The sequence below is a fragment of the Clarias gariepinus genome, chromosome 15, assembly GCF_024256425.1.
Source record: "Clarias gariepinus isolate MV-2021 ecotype Netherlands chromosome 15, CGAR_prim_01v2, whole genome shotgun sequence".
NCBI classification, from domain to species: domain Eukaryota; kingdom Metazoa; phylum Chordata; class Actinopteri; order Siluriformes; family Clariidae; genus Clarias; species Clarias gariepinus.
Window position 1 is genome coordinate 18,684,124 of NC_071114.1, and position 14,484 is coordinate 18,698,607.

At 34.6% G+C, this 14,484-nt stretch overlaps 1 long non-coding RNA gene across 1 annotated transcript in view; it reads left to right on the forward strand.

Annotated features, from left to right (window-relative positions):
* The window catches only part of LOC128543085 (uncharacterized), a 46,661-nt gene that overhangs the window by 15,314 nt on the left and 16,863 nt on the right, over positions 1-14,484 (forward strand). Inside the window, exon 2 of the long non-coding RNA XR_008365696.1 lies at positions 11,928-12,091. This is a non-coding gene — a long non-coding RNA (uncharacterized LOC128543085). The remainder of the gene's footprint in view (positions 1-11,927; positions 12,092-14,484) is intronic.

The following is a 14,484-nucleotide window of genomic DNA, read 5'->3' on the forward strand; positions in this document are numbered from 1 at the left end:
AAGATTTTGCGCCTGGATGATCACATGGATATCTTGCAGTTTTGAAATTTTGATTGGCAACTGGCCTGCACACATACCTCCAATTCTTACAGACATACTGTACTCTCAATTTCCATACCATACTTCTACTATACTTTTTTTAAACAATGTAAAATCGCTTAGAGTAACTCATTTTTCCTCTGGTTTGATGCAAACGTTGAGGATATGGATATCATATTTGAATAGAACTTCATTAAAATTGTGTTTTTTTTTTATCAAATTCTAAAAAAAAAAAAAAAAAAAAACCTTATACAGAAACCCCATTTAAACATACAGGGTAATTGCTCACATCATGCTCCACTGCATAAGCAGAGAGACTACCACTTCAGGATGGCCAGCAAGGCTGAGTAACGTGTGGTGTGGGTTAGCCACAGTGGCTAATTCCCACCGCACCACTGTAAGCAGGTAGTCAAATAGAACTGAGCAATAAAGAATTACATGTTAATCGTAAAAATACGTGTTAATGTTGTGGTTTGTCTGTGTGCATACGTTTTCTAAGTAGCTTCTGTAGATCATTTCTAAGTAAACTGTGAAAACTGTATGTGTGTGTGTGTGTATGTGTCTGAGTTCAGGGTTATTAGTGGTGATCCATCAGCACGGCTTGTTTGAGGCGAGTGTGTCGGGTGATAAGAGGCGTCTGATTCTATTAGCATGAATCAGTGTATCGGAGTAACACAGCGGCATTAAACGGAGCAGATGTTAACAGTGGGAGGTGAAGGAACTGGCAGCCTGAGGGTGTTTGCCTCACACACACACACGCTTGCACACAAATACAGGGAGAGCAGATGTTGCAAACTGTTGCATGCACTTGTCATCTGTGTGTGTGTGTGTGTGTGTGTGTGTGTGTGTGTCTGTTGGATTGGGTTGGGTTTTACAATGCCAGTTAAAGAAGTGTGAACTAGATAGCTTGTTCCCATGGAGGCCCCGTCGTTTAGTGAGTGTTTCCTTAACTCTGGCTCTCTTTGCATTTCACACACACACACACGCACACACACACACACACACACACACACACTGAGAAAGTGATGGTTTGTTTTCCCGCGTTTATGAGCTTGTTGTGAAATTCTACAACTGGAGTTTAAACAAGGCGGGAAGAAAAGCTCAGGATGCAGAAATGAGAGTCAAGTCACGGCTCGTCCAGACGCTGAGGATGAGACCTCCCTGAAGCTTCCTCACTAGTCATTAGACACTGTGTGTGTGTGTAAAACAGTGAGATCCTGAGTCTTACATCAGATTGTACACAACAGACTGTGATGTTCAGCACACAGGATAGTAATATTTTTAAAGAATATTATAACTAGGGATGCACCTCGCATTTAAAAAAATTAATTTTTAGTACATACTAATACTAAAATTTGTGTGTGTGTATGGGTTTGTGTGTTCGCACACACGCATGTGCCTTGTTATTTTTTATTTTTTTATGTTCTTCTGTAAAGAGTGTGAACGCAGCAGGACAGACACAGATCTCATACCTCAGTAAATGACTGTCTGACGTCAGAGGAACATTGTGTACACACGTAAAGAGACAGTTTGCTCTTTTAGGTACAATGCTAATATAGCTAAAATGTTGTGGAATCTTCTAGCTACCAGTTAAACATTGTGCAAACTACAACTCCCACAAAGCATTGCACACTTATCTGGAATGCATAATTTAGTGAAACGCGGAAAAAAAAGAGTCTTTTAACTCATTCTGGCTATTTCCTTTCCGCAGGAAAACCCTTTTTGTAAGTCACTCTGGATAAGATCGTTTGCCAAATGCCTAAATGTAAATGGTTGTTTATATAACCTTTATTTTGGAAACTGCTACATATAAAATTTATTTAAGCTTTGAACTTACCTACTGTATTGAAGAGTTAATTGCATGAATTCATTCTGTTATGTGATTGGTTTAGCGGAACTACCAGCTTGGCAAAGTAGCTGTGAATAAAGCAAATAAATTGATGGACTTTTGGAGCAAGTTGAGGCCTAGAACAATGATGTTTACATTCACTGTCAAAGAAGTTTCCCCAGTACTCATGGACTTCTATGACACGGCACTGGATTATCGAAGATTATCAGCTATCAAAGTGGTAGTGAATATTGATTTTTGAAGTGTTTTTAATTATCTACAACTATTTATTTACAATTATATTTGCAGTTAAAGTTTTTTTTATTGTGCAAGAAATTCCTTCCTTGTTTCGGTTTACTTTTATTATTTTATAAAAACTGAAACACCATATTATTTTATTGATACTAAATTGTGTAAGTTACATTGCCAGAAACACAATTACAGAATAATTTTTTTATTTAGATAAAACTGGGAAGTGGAGTTATGGTGTTTTGCTAAATCACACTGATACAAGCAAAAAGTTTTGCCATTCTATACATATAGTGCTTTTTAACTCCTTTGTGACTCTAACAAACCATGCACAAAATGTCAGTTTGGAATGCTTTCTGCATATAAAAAACTTTTAAAACTGCCAAAAAAAAGAAAGAAAAGAAAAAGTAATAAATGAATATATATTATATGTTTATACAAATCATATGACTAGAACTAGAAATGCTTTGAAACCAAACCAAAGCAATTTCATCCTTCTAGATACCAAAATTCTCTCCACCTTTAGTTTCTGCTCATTGATCGTTTTTCTATCTGTGAGAGTGTGCTCTTTATTTTCCTGGATTTCCCTCATTTAAGGAAAAAAACGAGAAAGCTATATTGATCTGGCTCACTGGCCGACCATCAAAACAAAACATCCAGAGGACTTCGACAGAAACCCTGACGGAGTGAGTCTGTGTAACTGTGAGTGTGTGTGTGTGTGGTGTGTGTGTGTACCTCTCCACGGGCTTACAGGACATCCATTTAAGATTTGATAGAAAAAAAAATTCCCAGTGCATCTAAGATGTTTTCTTTTTAAACATCTTTAGCGACGTTCAAGTGCAGAAATGTAGATGCTTCATATCATAGTGAAAATATAAAACTTTTTTTGCAATGTAATGCGCAATGTGCAGAGTTCTAACTTTGTTGGTTGCTAATGTGTTTTACAAATAAATACTGTAAAATAACTTTGATTCTGGGGAAATTGAGAAATATAGTAAACGTGTTATGTATTGAATAAAAACAATGTCAGCATGAGATCATCAGTTCCAGATGATAGATGTAGAGATGAGGCACGCGCTGGATGGAGATGATCCGTAATGTATCCCCGTGTCTCCAGGGACTAAAAGGTATCATCCTGTGATGCGTTGGGATTCTCAGTCTCGTCAGGAAAAATGACTCTCCACACTTAATTACAGAGGAATGAGTTTCTCTTTGTGATAGGCTAAGCTCGCAGTAATCCCAAACAAAGAGGCCTGGCTGTGCGGGATGTAGGATTTACGGCCGGGATTACAGTCTGTCAGATAATGATGTGCAGTCAGCAGAAGCAAAGCTTTATTTGAATTCAAATTGGCCGGTAAACAAAAAACCAAAGCCCATCGGTATGTCTGAAAAGAAGATGGCGATGATCTGTCTAGTGATTGCACATTGGCCATTCTAGCGTTTTTTTCTATTATTAAACAGAAATGATATTTTCATTATGGCAACTGTTCCTCAAAATGGTAAATTCTAATGAATTCATCTGTATGAAATGAGGGTTTATAATTTTTTTCTAGAAGTGGCATAATGCTCCATTTTCTTTTCTGATAAAAATGCAGATTTTCAAGTTTATAGTATCAGACAATTTCTGTCTGTTTAACTAAAAACACATAATAAAAGGTATTATTAATGTTTCCAGTCCCAACTTTGCTTTATTATGATATTTTTAAATAATAATAATAAAAAAATATGCATTCATGTGCCTGTCGCTATCTGATATATACACATATTTAACTTTGAAATTTGTAAATTATATTTTAAGTAAAAATCTGAACCCTAAATAGAAATCTACAAATTTCAAACTTCAAAAATATTTATTTGGAGTAAATTAGGTCAAAGGTGAAGTACCTGTACTTCTCATAGTGTAACATAGAGGCTTTCAGAGCCTTTTTCAATTCTATTTATGTTTACAATTTATTTGCTTTTGGGAATGGTGAAGATGTAATGATTTAGGTACAACCCAGCCATATTCCATAATCTCATCTTTAACCTTAAAAAGTTATTGTGGGTCCAATTTAAGCAACATGATTCAGCTTGCATTAGACAACTAGTTTTGATAATCTACATAGATTTGTTAAACCAGTATAAATTAGAGCTGTTCCCTAACTTTACTGATATAATACAGTAGATAGTGGTTAAATGAAAAGGGTTTTGCACAAGAGATATTGAAACAATTATAGTCTCCCTTTATGTGCCTTGAGTTATAACAATTTAAACTTCTGTGTATTTTAACTTCAAACTGGAAAACATATACATGTTTGTTTTATTTAAGCAATGATTTTTTCACTTAGGTTTACCTCCTCAAAACAATGCACTGTATAGTCAGTGGTTTATACTGAACATGCTAAAATGCCTGAATGCTAGTAAATCTACAACAACAACAACAACAACAACAACAACAACTTCTAAATATAGTGTAACTTAGTTTGGAAGTTGTGCTAAGGACATGCTGTGAGGATGCTGAGGGAATATTTTCTTTGAGGAGGAGGCCTTCATTTAAGTAAAATTGAAATAAACAAAAAAAAAAATCACATGATATGATATGACATAATATGATTTTCTGCTTTGACACTCCATATAATTTTGATAAAATGTTACCACACTGCAGTATAGTGCTGTAGTGGTAAGAACTGTGGCCTCGCAACTCCAGGGTCAAGGTTTTGAATTTTGCCAAAAGGTCTGTGCATGGGGTATGCATTCCTCACCATGCTTGTCGGTGTTCCTCTTAGTGCTCAGGTTTCTTCCCACAGTCCAAAGACATGCAAATTAGGCTAATTGGTGTTTCCAAATTGCCCATAGTGTGTAAGTGTATGCATGCCTGTGCCCTGCAACTGGTCGGGACCCCCTTTAGGGTGTATAAAGGTTCATGGAGGAAATTCATTTGTATATTAATGTAACCTCTTGAGAAGGGTAGTTGGTAGTATGGGACATACTTTTGGACCATATTGTTGTGACGTAATATGTATGATATATGAAATCACTCATGTGGGCTGTAATATTTACAGTTCGCAATTTTTTAATGTAAATATTTAACTTAAAATTGTAGTATTATAGGAAAACTTATGTAACACATGAAATATTTCATACTTGACCTGGTTTCTGTGTCACGACTTACCGTTTAATTGTAATGGATTTCAATTTGCCCCCTGGTGCCAGTGGACCAAAAACACTGCAAACGTGTTTATGTGGTTTTAATCAGCACTGATAGAGCAGGTATCATGTTGTATCCCGCTCCGTCGGCTCAGCAGCTCTCGGTTCCTGCATTTCAGAGTCTTTTTTAATTGAATGCAGCTGAAGCGAGACAAGATGTGCAAATATAAGACATATGTTCTTTGCTCCTTATTTACTCTGCCTGCTGATTTTCTAATAACACCTTTTGTGTTTCGGTGCAGCTCGGACCGAGTGTTTTTTCCCCCCACACATATCCTCATTCCGGGTTCGTCACGATAAAGCGACGTCGTTTAATTAAAATGTTTCAATGGGAAAATAACCTTGAAAAGGGTGTGTGATAGAAAGTAGCAAAGAACAGCGGGTGAAAATCTATTATCATCTGTAAATGTTGGAAATGTTTGTGAAACCTGGTCACATGATGTTGTCGCAATATGGAGTGAATGATACATCATTACAAATATATATTTTTAATATTTATGAGGACTTCATGGACTACTGTACCTTATGTAAAGAATTATATATTTATAATGAGACGAAAATCAATGAATAAATGAATGAATATCTTCCTTTTTTACATAATTATTTTCTTAACTCTATCAAAACAAGTTTGCTTTATTATTAGCAAAACCTTAAAACTTATAAGTAATATTTTCAATAATAAATTAAATATTTAATTATAAGCCAGCAGAGCAATATAAACAATATGTACAAGATTATAACCAAATGTTATTTTAAAAAAGGCATAAAATTATGCAAATTTGCAAGCTGTCCTTGTTTTCTCTACTCATAAAGATTGCACCAATACCAACATCAATGAGAGTATGTGATGTAAGGCTAGTGCACACGCTTATATTAATAAACAAAGGAGATGAATCATGGTGATGTGGATGTATATCATAATTAATATTCCAAGCGGACTGCAAACCGTGCAAAGATTGTGGGGAAACAACACCTGAGTGCCAAGAGCAGTATCAGCAAAGGTGCCCATTAAAATGAGTGCAAGGTGCCTTGAACTGCACACATGCAAAAGTATTAATGAACAAGAAAGGAAATTCTTACACATACAGTAAGGTAAAGCTGTACTCTTCTGTGAGCACTGAGCACTGAGCATTTTGTCTTAACAGCATCTAAACTTTGCTCAGCACACTAAGGTTGTCTTTTTTTGTTCTGTCTTTTGTACAGACTATTTAAATATAATAACGTCTTAAATAAGAACAGCAGCATGCGGAGTTCATCACAAACAGCAGATGCCATCAACTAAAAACACAAACATCTCTAAATAAAATTTTCTTTCATGTACAAACTAGTCTATGATATAACATACATTTATCAAAACAACAGAGGAGCTACACATGAACCTGTGCAATGTAGTTAGAATTGTATAATGTTTGTTATGTCCCAATACTTTTTAATATTGTTTTTGAAAAACGTTATTATGCTTACATGTATAAAATTAGCAGGAGGGTGCCCATATGTCAAGAAATATTTAATGTATAATTAAAATTCTGATGTAAATGTAGTGTTAAACACTGGACATTGTTTGTTTTTAATGCCAAGCACATGAGTTTATGTTGTGACCGGTATCACGTCACATCTCTACAGCATGCTCACTTCCTACGTCAACATTCTTTGCCTTTTTTAAAACTTCCTCTCAGGATGTTATGTCTAACTAGTCGCTAGGAAGAGATCATCTCTCTAATCTTTATGCTTGACGAAGAAAAAATTTTCTTGAGCAGACAACATGCTCTTTGTTGAGCTGCTGAGACACGCGCACATGCATATACACACACATCATTACTCAGGCATGACTAAAACGCTGCTGCTTTGCTAAATGGCTTAATGACTGTGGCTGATTTGATAACATTTTCACGGCAGATATGCATGTCGGAAGCGATACACAGCGGTCTGCTTGTCTGCTGTGTTGCCTGTACTCGCACTCGTTTCGATGATTAATTTAGATCAACCTGATGGACCTAATGCAACATTTATTTATTTGCCAGTTGTTTTAACTTAAAATTATTTATCATCAGAGCTGGTCTTGGTTAAACAGCTTGTGTTTTGAAGTCATAGCCATCTGACTCTAACACTAAGCACCAATGTATCCATTATCCAACATTTTTTTTATTTTTATTTTTGCTCCTTGTCTAACAAATAAAAAGTTAATAATGCTAAAAAGTTTTTGTAATTGTTATTTTTCTTTTGGCTGCTACTGTTAGGATACCCAGACTGGGCCATCCAATTTGCTAATTGGATTTGGCACATGTTTTGTGCTAGATGCCCTTCCTGACACAATTCTCCCCATTTTACCTGGGTTTAGAACCAGTACTGAGAATGCACAGATTTTTCCTTGAGGAATGTAGAAATACTTTCATAGTACTAATGCGGCCTAATATGTAATATAACAAACAGAGTAACAAACCAATGTAGCAAACAAGAAACAAGCAAATATAGCTAACATGTGACAAACTAATATCGCTAACATGTGACAAGCTATTATAGCTAAAGGTAAAAAGCTAATATAGCTAACAAGTAACCTTGCAATATAGCTAAGAAGTAACTAGCTAATATACCTAAAAAAAAAGAAAAAAAATAGCAAACATAGCTAACAAGAAGTATGGCAATGTAGCTATGAAGTTACAAGCCAATACAACTAAGAGGTAACATGCTAATATTTGTAGCTAGTAAAATAACAAGTAAAATAATACAATTAACAAGGCAAAAAAGCTAAGAAGTAAGAAACTAATACAGTAAAGAGCTTGTAACAAAAAGCTAGTATAGTAAAGAAGCACAAGCGTATATAAAAGGTTATTACATACAAGTAACCAGTCTATTAATATAGGTAACAAACGACAAGCAACGTCATTCAAAGCCTCTGCCACAAATCACATAAAGATCTTGATTTTCACATCTTCATCTGGTATGTCTTCGCATCTTAGCTGCTGTCTTAGTTTTTGTGTTATTGCAGGAAGTGATGTAAATGATGGTAAAAACTAATTTTGGTAAAAGCAAATGGGTGAACATTCTGCACACTAATAGTACTACAGGAATACTCTGTAATTACAGAGTTTAATGATGCTGTGTAAAATAAGCACGTAAAAATTAACACCTGTATCCAAGACACAAAACGTTTCGATAAACTTTATTATGAACCATTCAAAAGTTAGTCAGCAAACACATCATGGTTTATTTACTACATTTTAGGTACAAACCATATTTTTAAGGAAAAAAGAATTAATTCTGTTTAATATTGCAATCAGTGCTGTTCAATATTGCAATTTTAATCCTTATTGCTTGGATAATAACAGCACACTCACAGGAAACTTTATTTAACATTTATTAAAGGAGTCTCCAGTGTCAGCACTTTGTCTAATTGGCTTCAAGAGAGATCAGAAAAAGAGAGGCTTGGTAAGGGAATTACTATTTATAACTTCTATTAGGGGCATTCAAGTCAAAACAGGACTTGAAATTTATTTTGAATGTAACATGATAAATTACACCACCATAACGCCAATTACCATATGTCACCCTGTCTGTAAAAACGCAGTGAAAGTAATTTTTGTGATTCAGTTATTGCCATATTCTTCCTACATCCCTGACCTCTCTAATCATGGATCCAGCTTGCTGAAAAAACTTTCTACCTTGATAGTTTCCAATCACTAGGAAAACACTGGGATAAGTGCATTAGTGTAGCAGAGGATTATATTGATCAAGTAGTTTTTATTTTTATATCTGTTTGTTATATCAAAAGTCCAAGTTTGACTTGAATACCCTTCGTATAATACAAGAGAGAATATGGACAAACCTTATGTCAGAGACAACTTTTTCTTTAATAATAATAATAATAATAATAATAATAATAAACATATTGCTGCAGAGTAAAAGAAATAGTTAGATAATAACTGGAGTCCTTAGGTAATAGTTATATAGATAGATAACAGTTACTCTGATGCATTGACTTTTTCTAGCATCACCACATAGTTTTATTCCTTCACTCTCACGTTTCTCTCTATTTTTTAAGAGGAGGAATTCAATTAACAGAAAAAAACAAACCACACACTGAATCTTTTTTTTCTTTAATGAATAACACATGGATTGTGTCTGTTCTCACAAATGATCAGGACAATCCCATTTGAGCTGAGACAGGGGCCATGACCTCCCTCATACACACACACACACACACACACACACACACACACACACACACACACACACACACAAAATGCATCCATTCAAGCGTTTAAGAAGTTCACAATGTGACATTGAGTGACAGGTCTCTGTTTCCTTCGATTACTAATTCAGCTCAGTCCATAGGGGGAAAGTGTGGGGTCTGAAGTGTCCCCCTGCCTCTACCAAACTAACCATAAAACACACATACATGCATTAGCGCTGACAACACACTCATGCATATGGAAATGAAACGCCCCATCATTCATATAGGAGTCAATTAGCATGCTGTGATTAGAGATGGAGTATAGCCTTAAGTACTGATGCTTGCTATCATTTCAGACAGTTTACTTAATGATCATTAATACTGTTTATCATGTGATTAATGATGAGCTCACTAGCAAATGTGTTCATCCTCTAAATCTAAAATGCTTATTTTACAGTAAATTCCTGTTAGTTCTTAAAGACATTTTTCCTCAATAATCAGATTTCCATGTTGTTATCAGTCATTATTAGACTTGGTGTAATCTGTGTGCACCTGTGTGAGCTAATTAGCAGCGCTGCTATTTTGATTGAAGTCATTATTTCCTGCTTTAAAGCCTTAATAGTGAACAGAAGCATTGGTGCTGTGAGAGGACAAAAGTTGTAGAGTGGATTAATGTCAGAGTGTAGAGAGTGAAGAGGGAGATACTATACTGTACGTAGAAAAAGACACATGCTTACCTATAGTCAGTGATGAGCAACTTTCCCTGCTTGGGCTTTTTTGTCTTTACTCTATGGCTCTAAAATGAATAAAACTTAGTTAAGCAGATGAATGATAAAAATATGATGAAGTTTAATTAATCAAACATTGTCCTGTTGTATAAGGGAATAAAACATGTGCTACTAAATAAAAAAACAGCAAACAAACAAGCAAGCAAAAAAAATAAATAAATAAAAATAAAAACATTGATATGAATTAATTACAGCGTTGAACTGCATGTTATCATAGGTTATTAAAAAGCACAACTTGGTCTTTTGTTTTGGATTATCTGTATGGTTTAGTGTAATAGTAGGACTATTTCTAAATATCAGATATATACAGTGCAATATGTTGTCAATAGCAGAGTGAAGGGAGAATAACATTCCTTAAGATCTCTTTGTTCAGAGCATTATGCATAATTAGGGAAAATAAATTGTAATGCTGATTGAAAATTTGAAGCTTTGTGTGTGTGTGTGTGTGTGTGTGTGTATGCGTGCGTGCGTGAATTCTGGTTGAGTGCATGTATTCTTAATTGCCTGTAGAAATAGATGACAATGTTGCAGGAGGTGGCTTTGAAAAAAAATTTTTTAATCTTTTTCCCTCTCTCTCTCTCTCTCTCTCTCTCTATCAAGTAAAAATGAGAGCCATATTCAATGTTGCATTGCATTTAACAGTTAAATCTGAATGTAAACACATGATTGTACACGTGATTGCAAAAGAATCACGTGTAAAAATCAACATGTGACGTTTAATGTTTGATGTGTAATCAGACACACAGGCATAAATAAACTATGCAGAAACAATAACATGAGCAGGAATTTAAGAAAGAAAATGAATCATATGGAAAATTGAATACATCACGTGCACACGTAAAGTGTGAATAAAAATGTGTCAAATGCAGAAGAACCACATGTGAGGATAAGTGAATCTAGTGCAAATTGCATAAAAAGGAAACGACATGGTAAAATAAACGAATCATTAAAACCACGAGAACGTGGAAGCCACAACTTCACAGCTGCATGGACAAATCATTTGTCCAAATATCAAGTTCGCATGTGGTTAGTTGTTGTTAATGTTAGATTTATGTGTTTTTAATTTGATATTGCAGCGTTATTGTATTTTATAATCATATATTATAATTACAGTGTGCAGATTTATTCCTAAAGAATATTTCATTAATCAAAATGATTTACATAAATAAATGCAAAAATAACAGAAGAAAAGGGGAAAACAGAAGACGTGGAGAAATGTAAAAAAATATAAATGGGCAAAAAAGATAAAATAAATAAATAAATGAATACATTTTATCAGTATTTTTTTTATCAGAGTCTTCTTTGGCTGCTCTTTGAGAGCCCATTAGCTCAGGGCTGCTTTTGTTGCTCCTTTACAAAAGTGAACAAAAATGGCTTTAGATTTTCTGCTTTTTTTATATTGTGGTTCAGAGACACACAAAGAGACGCGTGTTATTGTATTAGAAATAAAAGAACCATCTGTGCCAGAAAACAATGGCTTCAAATTATCTTTGAATGGCCGCCGAATAAAAAAAGGAAGATAAAGCTTTTATTTCCTTCTCATTATGTTTGGAGAAGAGGGGGTGGCAGTGCTGCTCTAGCTAACTGACTTTTTTGTTGTTCTTGATGCATTCTTGCCCCTTTTTCAGATTGTGTATGGACATAAAACGCCTTTTTCCCGTTGCAGATGCGCGCAGAGAGAATGAGAAAGAGAAAGAGAGAGAAGCGGAGAGAGCGGGCAGCGGGGCGCGGCGTGACCGGGAGAAACGCACCGGAGAGCGGCTACAGCTCACAGGATTCCCCGCTGAACCCAGGGCGGACGCTTAACCGAGTCGGAGCTCCCTGCTGACGGTAAAATGACCTCATTGTATATGAGCATAGGCTTCTACACCACTGCATATTCATACAGCCTAATTTACTAACTTGGCGTTTAAATTATGATACAGACCTGCAAGTACTTATTTTATTCTGTTTGTGTTTGAGAGTAAGTGTTTTTGTTTATGCCTTTATGACATTCACATTGTGTAGATAGTAAGAATGATATAATAAAAAGCATACGAGTATAATCATAGGCCAATAATTAGATTCTGATTAATAATTCGGCTACTAATTAATAGGATTAATCATTGTGGTTCAACAACTTTTTTGCTATTGTTAAGTTGTTCTGTCTACCATTATTGCATTATATTTTTACATTTTAAATGACTTTACCTTATGTTAAAAAGTGTGTGTATAGGAATATAGGGTAAGTAAGGAGTTTTAATTAGATTCAATTAATAAAAATAGAAAGTGATGTTTCATTAATAAAGTAAAATAATGATAACAACATTTATTAAGATGTTATGTTTTTTTTATTTGTTTTTAGGTATCTGATTTACAGGGGAAATAATAGTAAAAAAAAGTTTCAAATTTTCCCGGAAGTTTCAGTTGGCGCCTGAGGTGTCTGGAGGCGTGGCTTATTTAAATAGATTTAAAATAATTGAACTCCCTGTTTTCAATTAAACACTTAAACGCTGTTTAATGTCTGTAGGATAAGAATTATGATAAGAATAATTTTTGTCATATATATAAGCCTTTTTGGATAATATAATTATATCATATAACATCATAAAATATACTAAATAATCTCCCTTGGTGTTATGCTGTATTTGGACATTTTCCCCACAGACAGCATTATCTTATTTCACTGTAAAAAAATATATTTTGTATTTTTTTCTTCAGTTCATATGGATAATATTAGAAAAAAATAACAAAAAGGAAAAAAAAATATGTATATTTACTATAAGTATTTTGAAAGTTTCTTCAAATAAATGTTAAATGATTTTAAAATGCTTCATTAATCGTTTTGCCATAAATGTGACCTTCATTTATAAATTATGTGATATTCTTGTAACTTATATAATAGTTATTTTTATTATTTTATTAATGTGTTCCACATACATATAATATATAATTATGCAATATATTAAGTATAATTAATATAACGACAGAATCGTGCTTTGAATTCGTCACGTTTTACGTACATTCAGTTTATGAAAACATTTACCGCTGAGGTTCATCTGCAGTCACCGCGACCCCTAGTGGACATATGTGTGTTTTTATCGCGCGCGCTCGCGCATGCACGCACGCGCACACACACACACACACACACACACATAGATAGATAGATAGATAGATAGATAGATAGATACTTTTCTTATTTTGACCTTTGTCATGCACTACATCTTCTGATTATGATTTTTAATTGTTCTTCTGTTACTGAATCAGGTTACATAATACACCATGGTCAGTTGTGTATCAAATATGTATCAAATACAGTATGTGTATTTGTATAATTGCGCGCGTGTGTGTGTGTGTGTGTGGGGGGGGTGAATTAGTACAATTCCAAATAACAAAAAGATACACTGTAAAAGTGATGCAGTCTCCCTGCTGGGCATCACATCTCCATAAGCAGATTAGGAAAAGCCTGAGTGAGAAAGGGGGGTGGGGTTGGGGGGGGGGGGTAGACATGCATTATATACATTTAAATCATAATGGTTTTCTGCATTACTGTAGTCTAAAGAATAACAGAGACTGGAACAGAGAGAGAGAGAGAGAGACAGAGAGAATATACTGTATACTGTAAATACAATGCCACAGATTTCTATCTGCCCAATCACATAGAAAAATCTATTACATAAAAGTCTATCACATAATATGTTACTTAACTTCCTTTTTTAAATAAAACATCTAATCAAAAGTGGTATTTTAAGTGCCACATTAAGATGCTTGTAACGCTTTCTCTCTCTCTCTCTCTCTCTCTCTCTCTCTCTCTTTCTGTGTGTGTGTGTGTGTTTACATACAAATATAGCCTTATAGAGACAATCACACAGGCTTTCATAAACAGTTGAAAGAGCAAGTGCAGTACGATATATAAGAAGCCATTTTTATTATAAATAGCACATTATATAACACATTAACAAGTTCAATCCTCCTTCTCCCCTTTAGTAACTATAACACACACCGAATTTGTTTTTTGCTAATCCTATATTCACGAAAACAGCCAATGTAGGATTAGTAAATACCAAGAAGGGTAACAAACGTAGATGGAAGCACGTCTCTCTCTCTCTCTCTCTCCCTCTCTCTCTCTCTCTCTCTCTCTATATATATATATATATATATATATATATTTTTTTTTTTTTTTTTGGTAAACCCAGACAGAAGAGGGCGCTGTTGAAGCGTTTTATCAATTAAAAGTTCCTCGC